The sequence below is a fragment of the Notamacropus eugenii genome, chromosome 3 (assembly GCF_028372415.1).
Source record: "Notamacropus eugenii isolate mMacEug1 chromosome 3, mMacEug1.pri_v2, whole genome shotgun sequence".
Classification (NCBI taxonomy): domain Eukaryota; kingdom Metazoa; phylum Chordata; class Mammalia; order Diprotodontia; family Macropodidae; genus Notamacropus; species Notamacropus eugenii.
The window spans coordinates 448,248,001-448,268,801 of record NC_092874.1 but is presented as its reverse complement, the minus strand read 5'-3'; the positions used below and the strand labels follow the sequence as shown (position 1 = coordinate 448,268,801).

Below are 20,801 nucleotides of genomic sequence, written 5' to 3'. Positions count from 1 at the left end.
TTTGGAATGTAAGGTTAGATCTTGAAGTGATAATCCTAGAGCTAAATCTTGAAGGGACATCAGAGAACATCTAGTCTGTTAATGGAAGGAATCCTAGGCCTAAAAATGAACCAGAATCCGATCATAGGTTATGAAAGTGTTTATGTTTGAGAAGATGTTGTAAGCAGAGCAGAAAGGCGTAGCTCTCAGCTGCTCAAAAGGGTGAAATATTAATAGTTTCTAGAGGCCTTTGGGCAGGGAGTGGAGGTTAAGGGAGAAGATGTTTATAGACACAATAAGCCAAAATGTTTAAAAAGTCCTGAGCTTGCAGCTGCTGCTCAGGTTGTTTTTGAGTTCATCAAGGCTGATTCTATGGTTTCTGGCAGCTGCAGGTGGCTCCAAGTTCAGCTAAAATTCACTCACAAAGGATGACTGGTATGTTAAGCAACCCTGGAATTTAGAACTCTTTCTGATTAACTGCTGTGCTACTCCATTTTCTGGCTCCTCTGTAAAGAAGGGACGTTCCAACACATCCAACAGGTTGGTATTGTCATTACAGCGCTGATATTCACAAGTCCAATCCTCTCATTTAATAAATAAGGAAACTTAGGTCCAAGAAGGACAAGGTACTCTCAGGTGACATTCTCTAACACAAGAGCTATTGTCTTCCAGGGCTCTTAAAAAGGGAGGTCTTAAAAAGGGAGAGAAATGGTCAAATTTAGGTCTTTTGGGGACCTCCTCCCCTAGATATCTCATATATGAGGTCATATGTAATGTGGATATACATAGATTTTCCTATCTTCCAGAGGGCACCCATATCATAAGATGTAACTGCTAAGTGATGCAGCGTAGAGATGTGAAAAAGAAGAATCCACATCTTGCCTGAAAAATTTCATTACCTAGGAGGTAATACTATGGAGCTAGGGTGGAGGTGGGGGGGAATAATGATAAATATCAGGTAGGAGATGGAAAATAAAGACATGGATACCACCTTCCTTAGACTATCAGAGGACATTACACAAATGTAGGATGGGAGTTGGAAAGATCGGACCACTGAAACCTTCATATTTGGAAAGGGACAATGGTGTGATATACAGCAGTGGCTCTGGAGTCAGATGATGTGAGTTCAGATCTTCCCTTGGATGTTTACTATCTTGTGTGACCTTGGGTAGGTCATTTAATCTCACTTTTTTCCTCAGTTTTCTTATCTGTAAAATGAAGAGATTGGACTAGGTGACCTCTGAGGCCTTTTCCACATCTAGATTGATGATTCAAGTTCACCATTCTCTTCAAAGTGGTTTTCAAGTTTTTGTGTTTCATTTTGTTTTTGCATGCCATCTGTAAAAAATCTCCTTTATTTATCAATAAATTATGCACATAATGCTATACTAGTCCTTATACATATGAATTTATACAAAATAGAAATTTCAAAAAGGATGAGATAAAGTTGACCCAAGATTAGATCTTATTGAGTAGGAGAGTGACATGCTCCAATCTGTGGCTTGGAATGTATTTGGTTGCTCTAGAGAGAATAGTTTGGAGTTGTGAGTTGTTGCTATTACTGTTTGTCCTTCATTCTCAAAGAGGACTAATGATATCTTGAGGATGATATCCTGACTCATGCATAAATTGGATTTCAATGAGGCAGAGCTGTGCAAAGTCACCAGCCTCATTCTTTGTTCTAGATTCATTGGAGTTCAGTGGCAAGACAAAGTCAAGATGACTGGAAAGATTTGAAGGAGGGAGATCAGTAAAGAGACTATTACAAGAGGGTCTAAACAAGAGAAAAGAGGACAGGTATAATAGATGTGGAAGCAGTAATGGCTAGACCTGGCTACTGATTGGATAGGTGATTTGAAGAAGAGTAAGGAGACAAGGATAGCAGTGAGGTTAGAAACCTAGGTGACTGGAAAGATGGTGGTGGTGCCCTTGACTTAAAGAAGTTTGAAAAAGGTGTGGGTTTTAGCAAAAAGTATCATAATAAAATCTGCAATGCTGATTACAATTTATCTATAATTGTTGACTCTGTCTACTGCAAATGAAAGGGAAGATTGGGACTCTTACTGGCCATTTCCTAGAAGGAGAGGATTTGCTTTGGAGAGTCTGCTGCCACTATGACTTCTTCTGGGGAGGAGAGTATATTCATCTCCTTATGCTTAGGTTACATGTAGGTCATTATGCCAGAAGCCAAAGGAGAAAAGTTGGGAGCTTCCACAACCATGTGAGTTCAGTTAACTGCATGTGGGGTTGTGTTGGAGCCAACGCCCCCAAAAATTGTAGTTAGGGTGAGAAGTCATTCATTTTCCCACTTTCCCATTTGTGAACTTTTAAGACCCACTAGACCCATAGCCCACTGGGATTTTCCCTCTTGGGAAGCCACTGCCTTAACATTTTGCAAAATGTTTTATATATATTATAAAAATTGAGGCTCATAACAATAATATGAGGGGTTTGATATTATTTCGATTTTATGGAGAGGGAAATTGAGTCTCAGAGTGGTTGGATGACTTTCCCAGAATCCAATAGTCTCATGCAGATTTTGAGTCCGGGTCCTGGCCTCAGGTCTAGCCCTCTACTCATTACAAAAAGCCACTTACCTAAGCAGCAACATTTGCCTTCCTGCATCCTCTAGATGCTCATCTTTCTCTGAAATAAATCATTATAACATTAAAAATTGTGATAATCATTTATTATTTTTATGGCTATGTGCTCAACCAAACCATATAACAAATCAATGGGAATTTATTCAGCACCTAATATGTGCCAGACACTTTGCTAAGCGATGGAAATACAAAGACAGAGGTGAAATAGCCCCTGTCCTCAAGGACTTTACATTCTGTCAGGGAAAATATTGTGTACTCATGTAAGTAGATGAAAAATATGTACAAAGTAAAATAAAAAAAGGTAAATTCAAGGTAATTTCAGGGAGAAGCAGTAGCAGCTGGGGACATCAGAAGGGGCTTCTTGTAGCAGGAAATGGGATTTGAGATGACTTGTGAAGGAAGGTAAGAATTCTCAGAGGTAAAGGTGAGGGAAGGTGGCACTCCAGGCAACTGAAACATGATTTCCACCAACTCTTTTAGACCCTTTTCAAAAAACACCAATTGTTTGAAGAATTTGTCTACTTTGAAAAACAAAGCAAAGTTTTTTTTTCCTAAGGACTGGAAATTGTACAAATAACAGATGCCTCTTCAAAGTGGGCCATGTTCCACCAAATAGGTTAGGCTGCTTTCAAATTTACATTCAGAAAATCTCCTGAGGCCCTGTGTACATCACTGGATTGTTAGGTTTTTAGATTTTTCAGCTTTGAACCAGTAACCCAGAAGTGATAGCATTTATATTCTGCATCTGACCTAGTCAAAAATCCCCTAAGTCTCCTTGTTTCTCAACAGGCTTGATTTATTGTTCCACAATAGGTCTTTATCCATTTTTTTCAGTCAAAAGTTATGCACTAGAGGCTGCCTCTTTCCCTGTTTGAAAACCTTGGTTTCTGAAGTTCTTTTAATGCTTTACCATCTATCCTGAGAGCTCAGTTTAAGCAAACTTGACTCCTTTTTTACCATTGGATACCTTATTTTTAAGGGTAATTTCATGCCATTTACACAGGAAAAGCATGATATTTGCTCTTCGCATCAAGAATTGCATTCTATTTTTAGTGTACTGGAGATGATGAAAATGTACCCTATTACCTTGCAGTATTCTTCAAAAAAAGTCACAAAACTATAATCTATCTAAAAAAAAATCTGACCTCTCTCTTTCTATTTTGATCAGATCCCTTACAATTTGATTCCTTTCATTGTCTGGGAGAAATGGCAAAAAAGATTCTTGTCCTGAAAGGAGCCTCTCATACCTCCAATCAAAGTAAATGGTACATAAAACTAGGTCATGGTAAGGGTACCAGATATGGGGTAGAATGAACCTTAGAATTTATCTAGTCAACCCCGACCCTTCCTTAGCCTGATGAGTAAACTGAGACACAGCAGATATAAATGAAGTGTCTCAAATCACAAAGCTAGCAAATAGCAGAGTAGGAGTTTGAATTCAGATTCTCTGACTCCAAATGCAGTGTTCTCTCCTTTGCACTATAAAAATTCAGGTCTTCCCAATCTTTGATGTATGCATTACTTGTACATACTTAGTTCAGTCATTTTTCAGTCATTCCCAACTCTTCCTAACCTTATTTTGAATTTTCTTGGCAAAGATACTGTGAAATGGTTTGCCATTTCCTTCTCCAGCTCATTTTACAGATGAGGAAACTGAGGCAAGCAGAGTTAAATGACTTACCCAGGGTTGCACAGATAGTAAATGTCTGAGGCTGCATTTGAATTCAGGAAGATGAATCGTTTTGACTCCAGGGTAGTGTTCTATCCACTGCACCACCTAGCTGCCCCACTTACTCATATACATATATTATATGTATACATGTGAGTATGCATGTTACTTCCTATATGTGTATATGTATGGATGAGTAACTGAGATGAAGAATTTGAAATTTCCTGCTTTTATCTATCTATAAATCACAGTTTCTGTAGCACACATTTTGTGCTTTGATAGGTCTGGAATGTCATCCATGTGAGGACTTCCCACCCTGCTCATTCCTTCCCATTTTGGTCAGCTCTTGTCCACGCACAGGGGTTTGATAAACATTACTGAGGGCCCATCTCACAGTCTCTTGAACATGAGCAGATACCAGTGAAATGCAAAGAGTATTCATACGTTATCTGTTACATTTACCACATGACCCACCCATTTACTTTCTAGCCATCCATCTCCTTTTTGATATACTGTTTTGTTCCTTCTCTCTGATATAGTTCTTAAGTGGTCATGTGTTGCAGCCTACTCACATGGGCCATGTGTCTTTCCACTAACCCTGACCTTTAATTCTTCTGAAAATATGGCATTCCATGACTTCGTAGCCAGATGGTATCACCAGAACACTGTTAAAAAAAAAAAAAGGTTTTTTTTGTTGTTGTTTCTTTGGGGCTCAAATGTTTTTTGTGCTTTCACAGGTGCAATAAAAAATCCTTATAAAATAGTGACCCCAGAATATTGTCATATAAAAGTTATAACATGCCTTTCTTTTAAAGATTAAAAAAACTATTTATTGTTCCCCCCCCAACTTCCCTAACACCATCATAAAAAAATATTTGGCATGAATCCACCTTTGGCCTGAAGAATGTTGTTTGTGTCTCCCGTGGTCTCCATTGATTCTTCCCTGAGTGGGAGAGAGAATGTCCCAGAGGTGGCATGCTAGACTTAGAATTAGGAAGACCTGTTTAGAAGCTGGACTCAGTCATTTACTAGTTGTATGGCTCTAGATCCATCATGACCTCTCTGATCATCCATTTTCTCATCTGTAAAATGGGGATAGCAATACCATCTATCACACAGGGTCCTTTTGATCATGTATCATTAAGTGACTGATGCCTAACTAGGAAGACGCCAGAACTATACCGGATTTCTGAGTAAACGGAAACAATGAGTGGGTGAAATGCTGTTTCTTCTGAGTAGAAGAATACATTGACCTGACCCCTGATCCTTTATTTCTTGACTAGTCAGAAATTTCCAGGCTCAGTGGACTCATCTCACTTGAATCATTTTCGTGTGATCCAAGTAATCAACCTTTGCTACCTTTGGGTGATTTTCTCATTCAGATGTATGTACAATGCTTTGTGAAGACGAGAATACAAACTGTTCTTTCAGTTTTCTCTTTCCTTACCCACTGGGCTTCTTACTTGAAAGTCATTCTTAGGTATAGATGTCCAATATTTGTTGAAAGTTACGAAAACAACATATATAGATTAATATGAGGTTCCCTTTATCTCCCTACTAGATACATAAGCTTGTAGTAAACAGATTTAGAGTTGGAAGAAAATTTAGAAGTCCAACTCTCTTAGTTTAAATATGACAAAAATGAGACCCAGGAAGATTAAGTGACTGGCTTTAGTTTACATAGGTGGTAAACGATAGAGGCAGGATTTGGTACAAAATCTTTTGGCTTCAGAACTAATGTTCTTTTCATTGTAATATATTGCCAGACTTCCTTAATTAAGGAATTACATATTAATAATCTTGTGTAAAAATGCTTGCATTTTACACAACTTTGTTTAGATCTAAGGATATTATATATATATTTTTTAAAAAAACCTTTAATCCAGTCTTATAAACTATTATTTAAACCAGGTCAGTTTTCCTTCGACTTTCATCACTGAGTGGAAAAATAGGACAGAAAGAACAAAATGAAAACTCTGGAATCCTTCCTAGTTATGCAGATTATCAAAGGAAATAAATATAGGAGACATTGATTCCCATAGTAAATATTGAAATTGTCATCATGGACCTTACCTAATCCTATTCATCTCAATATTTGAAGATAGCTATTATGGCCTTTCAGAGAAGAAAATAGGGGTTTATGGTAAATCATTACCAAAACACAGTATAGGAGATAGATCGGTGAAAATGATGAAAGTGAGACTGGACAGAAAGGCAGCATTTGTACAGTGACACCAAGACTATTTTTCTTGGAAAATCACAAATGTTGATAGTTATCCATTCCTTACTTATACACCAAATATTTTCCCAACCCATTTTCTTACAGTTTTTTTTTCTTTTACAGACAGAACCAGATAAAACTCTTCTGGCCCAATTGTTTACTGACATTCAAGTGGATTTACTGAGACTAAAAGCTTTTCCACAGTCAACTTTATTTAAATGGTAATTCACTCACGCATTTCTAATCTCTTTCATATGCTTCCTTTGCTTATAACAACCAAATATATTAGAGATTTAGAAAAAACACATTTTATAAATTTTGTTGAGCACATTGTATTGTAATCTTGTGCTGGTACATAGTAAATTAGCAATTCCTAAAGAAAATGGAATTTTCCATTGTCAAACCCAAGATTTTATAAATTAGGCAAAGGATTTAGAAATAATCCTGTGCATATAATTAATGGTAAATTCTACTCAGTAGTTAATACATATTTTTAAGAAAAGAGAGTCTATTATAAATAACTTTCTAAAGCAATTTCTATTATATTATTTCAACCATGCAATTTTCCTCTTAGTTCAACACTTTCAATGTTAGAAATTTATTTATTTTCTCATTTAATTTTTTTCATTTTCTTTTCTCCTTTGCTATACAATATTTTTAGAAGAGTTGTATTTATTTTTTTTTTTACAACACTATTCCCAATAAACACTTACCCCATCCAAGCAATGGAAATGTATCTTAAAACAATGGAAAATGTTAATTAAACAGATTGATGGTAACAACTTGTAACAAATTCTAGTCCAAGTGAGATCCACTACCTTTTTACAAACAAGATCTCCATCATCAATCTTCTGGAATCATATGCCAACTGAATTCTGATAGATTTTAGGTAGAGTTTACTTACATTACTTACATTAGTTTAGTCACTGTGTATAATATGTCTAATTTATTCACTTTAAGTGATCTCACAAAAGGCTTCTTATGTTTCTCTGAATTCCTTAGGCACTTAGACATAACCTTTCTATTAGATCATGTCACAGAAGCACAAAGAACACAGTTTTGAAGAGTGCATGGTTAAGAGTTTTCAAAGTAGCAGAGATCAAAGGGAAATGGGAAGAGGTCCACACAATTCAAACATCTTTATTCATTTGGAGAACTGATAACAACAATCAGTAACTCCAACAGCAACTGACATTGATATAATTCTTCATATTTTACAAAGTACTTTAGATCCAACTTCTCTCTCACTTGAACTTTATAAATCAATAGAAAAATAAATACCCATACTACAATTTCAAACCACAAAACATTCTTAAGAATTCAATAAATAAACTCTTGGAACAATAGCATCATCTTGGACCAAACTATAAGAACCTAGATATGACATGGATTCATAATAGTTTAAGAATTAGATATTACCATACCAAATTTCATAATATTCAAACTACATGGAAGAAAGAGCCTTAGAAAAAGAGCTAGAAACTTAGTACACAGCATTAATATAGCATGAGAAAAAACACAATATATACACCATTCCTGTTTTCCTGTCTTCTACTAGAGTTTTCCCAGGAAAGCTTGTAAGGAACTTGCAGAGAATTAGAAGACTTCCTAATACTGTCATTCACTACAAAATGCAATTATTATATCCTCCTGTATACATTAAGGAATAATATCAAGATAGCAACTTGTCCCTGGTAAGTTACTTAATTTATCTGGGCATAAGTTGGACCATTTCTATTTTAACTCCATATGAAAATACATTATAACAACCACCACCACAACAACAATAGAAAAAAAATATGAAAACATGGGACAAAAAGATGGTGATGATGATAAAATTGGCAGCATGGCAGAAAAAAAAATGAAGAGTTAGCCTAGTTGTATGGTTTTTTTATTAATATAGTAAATGAATCTTGAAGATTTATTAAAAGGGTAGAATATTTGAAAACTTTGCAGCTGTTGCTGTCAAAGGGAAAGTGTGAGCTTAATTTTATCAAGCACAAGGTTGGATCTATGCAATGGAAGAAGAACTTTTTTTGACTTGGGGATATAAGCAGGAAGTTCTATCACGTTTCCACTCATCTCTTTTGGCCCATAATATTTCTACAATCAAAATACAAATGATTACCTTGTTTGGGTTCCTTTGAATCATTAGTACAGCTAAAGGACAAAGGAAGTTTCAGTTAATGGACTTGTGAGAATCAAATGCTAATGTATGAAATAGATATTATGCTATACAGCTAGAGATATTGTAACTTAGCTAAAGTGATAATCTTGGCATCCTTAATTAAATTTATAGGTGACATGAAGCTAGCAGAAAGAATTAATATATCAAATGTGAGCATGGGAATCCAATGAATTCTCCATAGAGTAGATCTATGGGCTAATTACAAAATGAAATTTTAAGCAATCACCAAACATACTTTTAAAAAAGTACCTTTATTCATACCATTCACCATGCTGAACAGTAGGGATAAAAAGACAGAAGTAAAAGAAGTATTTGCTCTCTAGGAACCTAAAATTTAATAGGGGAGTATATCCTTATATGTTCATGTATACATATATGTCAGTGTACACACACTTTTGCATACCATATGCATATGTAAAATGTATATGTGTGTGTAGATGTATACATATCTATGCATATACAGAATACATAGAAATGACAATTTTTGAGGGAGAGCATTAGTATTGATTTCATGTAGAAGCTGATTCTTGAAGAAAACCAAACATTCTGTAATTTAAAATATAATTATAATAAACACATTATATACATATATTTCTAAAGGTGGAGTTCAGCCTAAACAAAAGTATGGAGATGGAAGATGAAGTTTATTGTGGGCAGAACAGTAATTAAGACATTTTGAATGTATCTCAGGTGTGTGGAAGATAGCAATATATAATGTTTGGAAAAATAGGTTGGGACCAAGTTGTAGTGAAATTTAATTGTGAAAAAGAGGCATTTCTATTTTATCCTAGATTCATTAGGGAGCCACTGGAATTTATTTAGAAGGGCAATTGTATGGTTAAACCTTAGCTTTAAGAAAATCATTTGTATGGTATGTGGAGGATGAATTGGAGTTCAGACAAGGTTGAACAAGAGAGAAAAAACTAGGATTAAGTAATAATTCAGGTGAATGATGATAAAGGTATGAACAATGATGATTCTCTATTTTGAAAGAAGATCATTAGTGATGGAGTGGTGAGAGGTATTATAGAAATATAAATGAATACATTTGCCAACTAATTTGATACATATCTTGGGTGAATGAGAGTGTAAAGGTAAGAATGACACCAAAATTGTGTTTTCTATTTTCAGCAGTAATAAAGGAGTTGGGAAGAAGGAGGAGTTGAAGGTGGGTAAAGATAATGAATTCTGTTGAATTTGAGAAACCTTTGGGACATCTATTTCAAAACATGATTTATGATTTAAAATTGGATCTCATGGGAGAGACTAAGGATGACTACGTTGATCTAAGAGCCATTTGTATATAGAAGATAAATGAACTAATGATAGTTTATGAAATAGATAAATGAAAAGAATGGAAAATCAGAGAGAGAGAGAGAGAGAGAGAGAGAGAGAGAGAGAGAGAGAGAGAGAGAGAGAGAGAGAGAGAGAGCAGAAAACAAGAATGCTTTTTAACCCAATCATGTGGAAAAGTCAATCAAACAAAGAAAAAAGCATTTCAAAAGGGGAAAAAAAACAGGAGAGGTAGATTTATGAATGAGTTCTATTAAGCATTGGAAAGATCAGTTAATAACTCTGCCATAAAAGTTATCCTTAGAAAATAAGAAATGAAGAACTTTAGTGGCCCTCATACCCAGATAAGGTAAAGAAAGAGAATAATACAATGGTGAATAGTGATGCAAAGTTAAAATACATCTTTCCCTTTCAAAAACATAACCTAAAAATAATTGACTATAAACAAGTTGAAGTCATTCTATAAATTGAAATGCTCATATTTGTTGATGATTAATAACCTAATACTAAAATAAAGAAAGAAAAAATAATAGAAATCAGAGGTGGAATGTCTTTTGCAGAGAACAGCAGGTAGGTTAGTTTGTCTAGAACAGAGGGTGCATAAATATGCACTAAACCTGGGAAGATAAGTTGAATCCAGGTTGTGAAAGACTTTCAGTGTCAAATGGATAAGCTCACTTTTTATCATAGAGGTAAGAAGGAATCATTGAAACAATGGAGCAGTAGAAGGCCATGCTTTAGATATGTATTTTGGGAATATTAATTTGGCAACTGGGGTAGGAGTAGGATGGGTTGGAGAGGAAACAGAAAGACTGATTGGAACCTTGTTGCAATAGCCTTGGCAAGATATGATAAGGTCCTGAACTATGACTGTGACCACATGAATGGAGAGAAGTGGATGTATTCAAAGAATATTGTGTAGGAATAATTGACAAGAATTGAAAATCAATTAGGCATGAGAGTGAGGTGGAGAGAAGACTTAAGGATGACTCAAAGATCCTAAACTTGGATGACCAGAAGGATATTTGCGCCATCAATAGAAACAGCAAAGTTAGAAAGAGCAAATTATTTTGGGTAAAAGGTAATGCTTTGAGCACTTAACACAACTTTGAGAAAAAATATTAAAACACTATTATTTTATGCTATATAAATTATATGGTGCAACTTATAATTAATATATGATGCATATTTATCTACAAATTATAAATATTAATATATGTAAGTATACATATATGAAACTTCTCTCTCCTTTCTTCTCCCTTTCCCTCTTTTCATAGTATATTATAGAAGATAGAGAGATAGAAAGCTACTATCAGAAATAGGATTCTCCTCTAATTGCTGAGCATTATTGGGCAAGTAATTAATTTTCTTAGTCCTCCAGAAAACTTCCTAGGGTATAAGTGGCAAAGGATGTGCCAGCATGCATTTATAGAGGAAGTCTATCATTGGGAGCTCCCAAAACCAAAGAAGATACAGGCCTAGTCCCTAATCCCATTCATTATAAATAATACTGTATAAGTCCTTATCCTCATCCAATTATGCATAATATAGAATAAAACGTCCCTATTCCCTTCCAATTATATATAATATAGAATGAAATTACTATCACTAAACATGATTCTATATGCTACAACTATCATATGAAATACCATAAAATTGTACTCAAATGGCTCTGGGAACTCATTAATCTCTATACTACTTCCAACAGTGAGTTCACAACTCATCCAGCTATGCCTGCCCTCTGAAATATTTATCACTGTCTTCTCAACAATTTTCCATAGCAGCTCATTGAATTTGCTAGGTAGCTTGTATTTAACATTCCAAAGAAGTTGGTTGATCCATTAGTTACCTATTACTGTCACAATGTGTTCAATCTGTCATAGTTTTTGTCATACATTTCTCTGTTAAAAAAAAACTTTACATCACTTCTTTTCTACAATTCTTAGCTTGTGGCATGTTAAAGTCACTCACTCTCACTTTTCATCTTGCCAAATGCCTTTTGAGTTATCATTAGCTTCAATTCTTCAGACACTTTGGGGTCCCACCATGGGTAATGGCTGAGCAGCAGCATTCAAAAAACACTACTTTTAAATAGGAACTCCTTTGTCTCAGGGAGAAAACGTAGATCATTCAGATAACTTTTCTAGTTCCTAAACGCAATCTAACCCACTTTCTTCCTTCTGTCCTATTCCAGGTATAACTCATCGTGCATTTTCAGCGTCTTTTCAAGATAAATGTACTAAAGGACAAGCTATATTGATTGTCCATCCAACGATCTTTCAGAGTCTGGAAATATGCAGTCTTCATTTACTTTGTATTTGCTTTGTGTATGTAGGTAAAACTTGTTAGTGTGATTACACATCTCATTTAGGAAGCTATTCAGTATTCTGGGGTTTGAGGAAATGAGCACAATGTCATCCGCAAACAGGAGAATTATGGGGAGGTTCTGTAACAGTAAGCACCTCACCATACACAGGGGGACTTGCTATCACAGGCTCTTAGATCTGCATTTCTAAAAGGAAAGGTAACTTTCGAGGGGTCCACAATCACTTCAATCAAGCACATGTGTCATTCACTTAGTTCAGGGAAAAAAGTCAGCACCCTGAACTTCAGAGATAATACAGAGAAATCTAAATAAACAGACATTACTTACAAACTGTCTGACAGTAAGCAATACATATATCACAATTCAACAGGCAGATACAACTGCCTGACCCTACATACATAGTTACCAGAAAGGGAAGCACCAACATCTTGATTTTCAATGCCATGGGCTGCTTAGGAGCTTTCCAAGAGTGTCATCGGCACACAAAACTTCTTCCAAAAACTCATCCTTAAAATAAAACCCACACCTCAGAGAACTTATACACTTTTTAGAGCCAGAGGGCATCACAATCCTTGAGAACCATGCCATATTAACAAAAAGTGTGGACCTTCCTACAAATTTTCTCAGGCCCATTAATTGATGGGGAAGATCTTCATTATTCACATTATTCAATCAGAGGCACTTGATTATACTAAAACAAAAGCAGCAAAAGATGCTGCTTTGCTTGCTGTTACAGGATCTTATCATCTGCAGGGAAATTGCTCTTCAGCTTATACTGAATATCCTCTAAGATAGTGCAGAATAACTTAGGTAAGTTTAGGTTAACTATTTTTATGTCTGATTTGATATTAATGATCAGAGTCATTGAACAAGTTTATCCCTGTGTTTATGTGTTTTAAGAAATTTTGAATAATTTTCACCTAAACTTCACCTAAGGACATTTAAGGATGATAATTGAAGGAGAATGAATGAATGAAATTGTCCAAAGGGACTTTCTGTTAAAAAATAAAAACATTTTTGTTCTCAAAGATGATGGATTCACAGTGTTTGGATCCTCTTATCTGAGATTTCAATGTGATTATTAAGAAAATAGAAACATAACTGATGAGGACAAAAATGCAAAATGCAGAAGGACTGGACCAAATGTGTGTAGAAGAACTCCATGCTGGAGACAACACACTTCTAAGGGTTTGAATCCACGATTATTAAGGTAATTGATGAAAGGAAAGATACCAACTGCATGAAAAAAAAATTATTGGATCTTATTACCACAAAAAATAGTGACTGAGGGAATACAACTAGTGATGAATCATTCAATTGACAAGCACAATTATTAAACACCTTTGATGTGGCAGATACTGTGCTATTCCTCCATATGATTACATTTCTATCTACATAAAATTTTATGAGAATAATCTACATATTCTTTGAGCATGTATAATTATAGTAAATATGGAATGGGATTGGCCTGGATCTTTTATGTCATTAGTATAAGGAAGTCTCGATGTAGAAACTCCCTCTATCAAAGCAGAACAGATGATCTCTTCTCAGTGAGGGTAGCTAAATATTTTAACTTCCCTCATGGAGTCATTGGAAGTTTAAATATCTTTGTGATGGTCCTTTTAGTCAACCTATTGCGAAACATTGCAGAATAACTCTTCCTAGGGCTGAATGGTGATTTGGATTTTATGGGATGATCAAGTGTTGTCAGCTGCTCTGTTTATGTTTTATTCATGCTTTCTAACTCATTTCCTATTTACCTGCTAAAAATCCTGCCCGAAATAGTTTTTGGCAGACAACAAATAATTCATTTAGTGGACATCTGTTCAGAATATTTTTGTAGATAATGATCAGATAAGAAATCACAAATTGACTTCCTTTTCTCCCCAAATTTATTAATTTATTTGTTTTCAGTTTTCAAAATCACTTCCATAAATTCCAAATTTTCTCCTCCTTCCTCCTTGCTTCCTCCCCCAAATGACATGCAATCTTATAGGGGTTCTATACTTGCATTCCTATTAAACATATTTTCACATTAGTCACATTGCACAGAAGAATTGAAATGAATGGGAGAAACCATGAGAAAAACAAAACAGAAAAATAGTCTTCTTCATTCTGTGTTCTGACTCCATAGCTCTTTCTCTGGATATGGATGGCATTTTGCATCATGAGTTCTTTGGAAATGTTTTAGGTCCTTGCATTGCTATGAAAGGCTAAGTCTATGAAAAACAGTCTTTGCACACTGTGGCTGTTACTGTGTATAATGTTCTCCTGGTTCTGGTCACTTCACTGACCATAAGTTCATATAATGAACTGATTCCAGGTTTTTCTGAAGTCTGCCTGTTCATCATTTCTTATTGCACAATAGTATTCCATTCCATTATATACATACACCACAATTTGCTCAGGCATTCCCCAACTGATAGGCATCCCCTCAATTTCCAGTTCTTGGCCACTACAAACAGAGCTGCTATAAATATTTTTGTACAAGTGGGTCCTTTTCCCATTTTTATGATCTCTTTGGGATACAGCCTTAGAAGTGGTATTGCAGGGTCAAAGGGTATGTACATTTTTATAGCCCTTTGGGTATAGTTCACAAATTGACTTCTATAGGATTCTTCACAGAAGAGCACAGATGGTTCTTTTTCTTCTCTTATCCTTTTTTCTCTCTAAATCCCATCTAAAACATTATACAGATAGACATAGCTATATCTTCTATTTCTAATATTTATTGTCTATGAGTGTTAGGCATTTAAATAAGGAACCTTATTTAAAACACTGAATACTGCTCTGCACCTCTTCTTCTCCAGAAGGGCAAAGGGGTAGATCCCTGCCTTGTTTGTGCCTCCGAAAGGCCCTAGTTCTTCAAAATAGTGAGTGTTCAGCTCATAGAGTCTGACACAGTGACAAAGATGAAAAGAATACTCACTGCCATTTGGAGAGGGGAGAAAAAGCTTCATCCTCTGAGACAGAAGTGATATTTGAAGACCTTTCAGTTTTATTTCCTAGAACAAAGTCTAGAATAGATTGAGTCTACATTCATCTGGAACTATAACAGTCCAGAGAAGAATTGAAAAAAAGTTGTCTTCTAGATACAAATTATTATTGTTATTGGTTTTGGTGGGAATAGAATAAGAGGAGAGGTTGGAGGGAAGAGGAGACAAGTTCAGTGATTTCATGAGTACGGGCAACTAGTTTGAGAAAATGCCCCCACTAATACATATTGGTGCCTGCTCTGAGAATTAGTGTTTTAGAGAATTTACCTGGTGACACTGAGAATTAAATTGTTTAGGGTAATTGGATTAAAGATTTAGAACTGGTAAGGAAGTTCAAGGCCACAGAGTCCAAACCCTTTCATTTTAACAGAGAAGGAAATTGAGGCTCAGAAAGGTTTGATAACTTTCTCAGTTTCACAACTACAATCAACAAAAAAAATGTGCTCTCTCTATATATATTTATTTATTATAATTATTTTATATATATATATATATATATATATATATATATATAAATACATATATATGGGTTGGACTTCACCATTGGTCTTCCTGCCTCTGCGATTAGCTGTCTTTCTATTGTATCATGTCTTTTCTGCCCATCTATTTTTTTTGCACATTTTTGCACATCTATATACTTAATATAGCATTAACAATTGCATGCAACTTAAGCATCCTAAACAATTCTCCATTCAAATGTTCTTACCTGGAAAACAAGCATAACAGTGGTTTTTAGTTGAATTCAAAAACATTTATTTATCATTCAATGTGCCAGGGGTTGGAGAGATAAAGACAAAAACAACATAGTCCCGATCCTTAGCGATGATGGAGGGAAAAATTACAGGAGATATATAATGTGCTTAGAGAAGTAAAGACAAAACATATAAGGAATAAATAATAATCTTATTTAGGAAAGGGCACCTGAACAATGCCCTGAATGAAGCTAGGGACCCTGTGAGGTTTGACCCAAGTTTGCCACTTAATGGAAATCTATTATAATATTTTTATAGTAGGAAATTTTGGACAGAACAGGATCCAGATCTGTAGTCAATTATATTTTCCCAACTTGGCGAAATGTTTATAATCTGTGAAAACTATGAGGTATGATGAGTGATGCATTTTTAACTTTTGCAAAGAATATTTAACTTGATCTGAGTTCTTTATCATGCTTATATTCAAGGTAGATGCAGGGGGACTCAATGAATAGATATGAAAAGCTTTCCTTGCCCATCTCTTGCTCTTCCTTGCAGAGGAAAATGGGTCCTCAGGTATGAAATATCTTGTACATTGTTAAATCTTTTAAAATGTATTGGTTGTTTTTATCGACGTTTTTCTTCTTAAAAAAAGTTATAGGAGATGCCTTTCTATGATAAAAGAAAGACAAAGGGGGAAATTTAGTAGATGTAAAAAAGATACTTATTTTTAAAGAAAGATGTGGAGCTATATTTTGAAATATTGCAATACTGCAATCAATGTAAAAGGGTGATAGTGAGAGAAATTCTAGAATGTTGGAGTTGAGAAGGGCCTTAAAGATATTCTGACTCCCCCCCACTCCCACCCCTTTTTCCAACATTCTCACTTGTGTCCTACATGAAGAAAGTGAGTATTGGGAGAAGCTCAGTGTTTGGGCCAAGTTCATCCATCTTGTTAGTGGCAGAATCAGGATGAATTATTTAAGTCTTTGCATTGTCCCTCCCCACCATGATACATTAAGAGCGGCTGACTATTTTTAACTCAGAAAAGTTTTCTAATTTAACTCCCTGGCCTTTTTCCTCTTTTTTTTTTTTTTTCACTTCTGTCTGCCAGGTATTTCTGGAGTAGGTGGTCTGGCTGGGCAAGAGAGGAGGAATACAGAAATGAAAGGCCAAGAATCAATGATCACATGGGGAATAATAATATAAATTAGAAGGCACATGCAGATTATAAGCTGTTTATATGTAAATAGCATGCAAATACAGCAGTAGCCTTTCTTGTTATTCCTTACAGCAATGTGATATTTCAGTGCCCTCTAGGGATAAAACAAAATTGTCCAGGAAATTTCGTTCTGGAGAATGCATGAATGAAAATAGCTCTGCAGTAAGTCATCCCTCATGGCCCTGTCCAGTTTAGTTCAGTGAGGATTATCTTATTACAAGTCACAAAATGGCCTTGCTCTCAGACACTAAGATCCTGGGCCCTGCTTGACTGAAGTGAAGATCCAAAAGTAGATACAGTTACCTGTGGGTCTTCAGAGCCTCAGGTTTAGCACAGGACTGGATAGTAATTTATTGAGGGTAAATAAATACTTTGCTGGGTAAATAAGAACAAGGGAGGTATGATCTCTTCAGTTCTTCAAGAACTTAATTGATAAGCTCTGAGCTTGAAGAAGCAGTATGAATTAATGGATAGGACAATGGACTTGGCGTCAGGAAGATGTGTTCAGATCCCACTTTACTAGATTTGTGAACTTGGGTAAGCTCTTAGACTCAATTTTATCATCTATAGAATCAGAAGTTTGGGTTTCATGACTTCAGATGTCCCTTTTAGCTTGAAATATTTTATCCTATCGTCTTTGCAGCAGGGCCTGGTGAAAAGTATGATACACGTGGACTTGATTTGATTTTCTAGGGAGCTTAGTGCAAAGGGACAAGACATTCAGACAAGTGTTGGATGAAATTCAAGTGAAAGTATTAGTCCAAAATAAACTGAATTTATAACAGTTCCATAAATGTGCATGTGGAATTCAAGAATATTCCTGGGAAAGAATAGACTTCGTATCTTTTCATTTAAGCTAAACCCTAGAATATATGCAAGATAACATTTTCTTTCACTACCAGAATAAATTTGTCAACCAAAATAAGGATTTGATCATGCTAGAGATAGGTCAAATAAATTCCAATCAAAGGAGACATCATACCTATCTTCAGTTTTGGAAGGACTATTGCACAGAAAAGGAATTTGACAACTTTAGCTTTGTCCCAGAGAGGACAGCTACAAACATTTCCCAGACAGACGTATTTTGGCTTGATGAAAGAAAAAGAAATCTTAACAGTGTAAAATGCCCCAAACTTAAATGGCTTCCCTAGAAAGTAAGAGTTTCCCTCTTGAAATCTATAAGTAAAGGCTGGATGAGTGCTTTCCAAGTTTGAGATAGGGGGCTTCTTGGTCACGTGTTGGTTGAAGTGGATGGGATGACTCTTATCCAGCTATGACCTTCATTGATTCTGTGAAAAGGAACACTAAAAATCAAAGCATTTGCATGTCATCATAAAGTTAAATTTCAACAAACATATATTGGGGGATGTAAGTCCCTGGAGGGACATGGATTTGGAATGAAATTGTATGATACCAGACATGGTGCAAGATAAATTTAATATGTGGACATAAAAATAAATTCTAAGATGTTCTTTCCATTGCTTTATGAGGATTTGAGCTAACAATTATCCCTGAAAGTGACCACAGAGATGACCTGATCCAACTCCTTCATTCTGCAAATGAGGAGCCTTAAATGAGGCTACATCCTCTAGAGGATCTATGCATATTTATTCTTGATTGCCAACTAGATTACAAGTCTCTTGAAGAAAAGAAGAGGTATCTGAAAGTATCAAAGATAGCATGAGGTACTCCCCAGATGATGAGTCAGTATTGTACACTGATAGGTAAACTTCCTGGAGGGGAGCCTTGAAACTTTTCAGTAGGGGTTTAAATCAGGAATGTATTGTCTGCTCAATATAAGAAAAAAATAATTGTAAAACTACATGATTCTACTCCAATCCTTCAACTCCTATAGTTTGAGGGTTTCACTAATTTCTTCTTCTATTATAACTCTAATATCTGAGGAGGGATCATGTGACCCATTAAAACCCTGTGTATCAGGGGTGGAGCCAAGATGGTGGAGTAGAAAGACTCATATACTCTAGCACTTCCCCCCACAGCTCACAAAATATCTGTAAAAAATGACTCTCAAAAAATTCTAGAGCAGCAGAAGCCACAGAACGACAGAGTGAAAGAGGTTTCCAGCCAAAGGTAACCTGGAAGGCTGAGAGGAAAGGTCTATACCATGAGATGCTGAATGGAGCAGTACCCAGCCCTGGACACATGGCATGGGGAGGAACAGGACCAGAACAGGCCTCCAAGGCAGAATTCCCAGCAGGGAGAGTCACAGCTCCCTCAACCCACAAGTGACAAAGAAAGCTTCAAAGGTCAGTGTGAGAGGGTTTTCCCAGCTGGGAAAGAGAGGAGTGGGGTCCCCCAGCACTGGCCCCAGCAGGTGGCAGAGGGGATGGCAGCAGCAGGTAGCAGTTGGCTCTGGGGACCAGGGAAGCAGCCTGGGTGCATTGTCCAAGCAGCTCAGCTTAAAGCCTCTGGGGGAATTGAGCAGGGGATCTGAATCTCAACCCTGAGCAGGGTCCTGCGGGGAGGAAGAGCACTAGGACCCTCCTCTTGACAAAGGATTCAGAAGTCAAGTAACTGGCTGGGAAAATGCCCCCAAAAGGGAAAAAAAAAATGAGACCATAGAAGGTTATTTTTTTGGTGAAAGTATCTCCTTCCATCCTTTCTGACGAGGAAGAACAATGCATACTGTCAGAGGAAGTCAAGGCTGAAATGAGCTCAGTCTATAGAAGAGCTTGAAAAGCAAGTCAGTAGCTTGTTAAAGGAGAACCAAAAAAAATGCTGAGGAAAATAATACCTTTAAAAAGAGGCTAACTCAATTCGAAAAAGATTTCCAAAAAGTCAATGAGGAGAAAAAGGCTTTAAAAAGCAGAATTAGCCAAATGGAAAAGGAGGTTCAAAAACTCACTGAACAAAACAGTTCTTTAAAAATGAGAGCAGAATTCAGGGAAGTTAATGACTATATTATAAACCAAGAAGTTACTAAACAAAACCAAAAGACTGAAAAAATAGAGGATAATATGAACCATCTCATGGGAAAAGCAACTGACCTAGAAAATAGATTCAGGAGAGACAATTTAAAAATTATGAAACTGTCTGAAAGCCATGATCAAAGAAAAAGCCTAGACATTATCTTTCATGAAATTATCAAAGAAATCATCCCTGATATTCTAGAACCAGAGGACAAAATAGATATTGAAAGAATCCACCGATCGCCTCCTGAAAGAGACCCCAAAAGAGAAACTCCTAGGAATACTGTGACCAAATTTCAGAGTTCCCAAGTCAAGGAGAAAATATTGCAGGAAGCTAGAAAGAAACAATTTGAGTATTGCGGAAATGCAATCAGGAAAACACAGGACCTGTCAACTTCTACATTAGGGGATCAAAGGGCTTGGAATAGGATATTCCAGAAGTCAAAGCAACTAGGACTAAAACCAAGAATCACCTACCCAGCAAAACTGAATATAATACTTCAAGAAAAAAAATGGTCACTCAAAGATATAGAGGACTTTCAAGTATTTATGATGAAAAGACCAGAACTGAATAGAAAATTTGACTTTCAAATACAAGAATCAAGAGAGAGGCATGAGAAGGTAAACAGGAAAGAGTAATCATAAAAGACTTTCTAAAGCTGAACTGTTTACATTCCTGCAT

General features: G+C 35.9%; 1 long non-coding RNA gene across 1 annotated transcript in view; it reads left to right on the top strand.

Annotated features, from left to right (window-relative positions):
* LOC140497556 (uncharacterized) overlaps positions 1–13,307 on the top strand; it is a 40,478-nt gene extending 27,171 nt beyond the window's left edge. The window contains exons 2-4 of the long non-coding RNA XR_011964726.1: positions 6,596–6,693; positions 9,792–9,828; positions 12,148–13,307. This is a non-coding gene — a long non-coding RNA (uncharacterized lncRNA). The remainder of the gene's footprint in view (positions 1–6,595; positions 6,694–9,791; positions 9,829–12,147) is intronic.
* Positions 13,308–20,801: the final 7,494 nt, after the last annotated feature.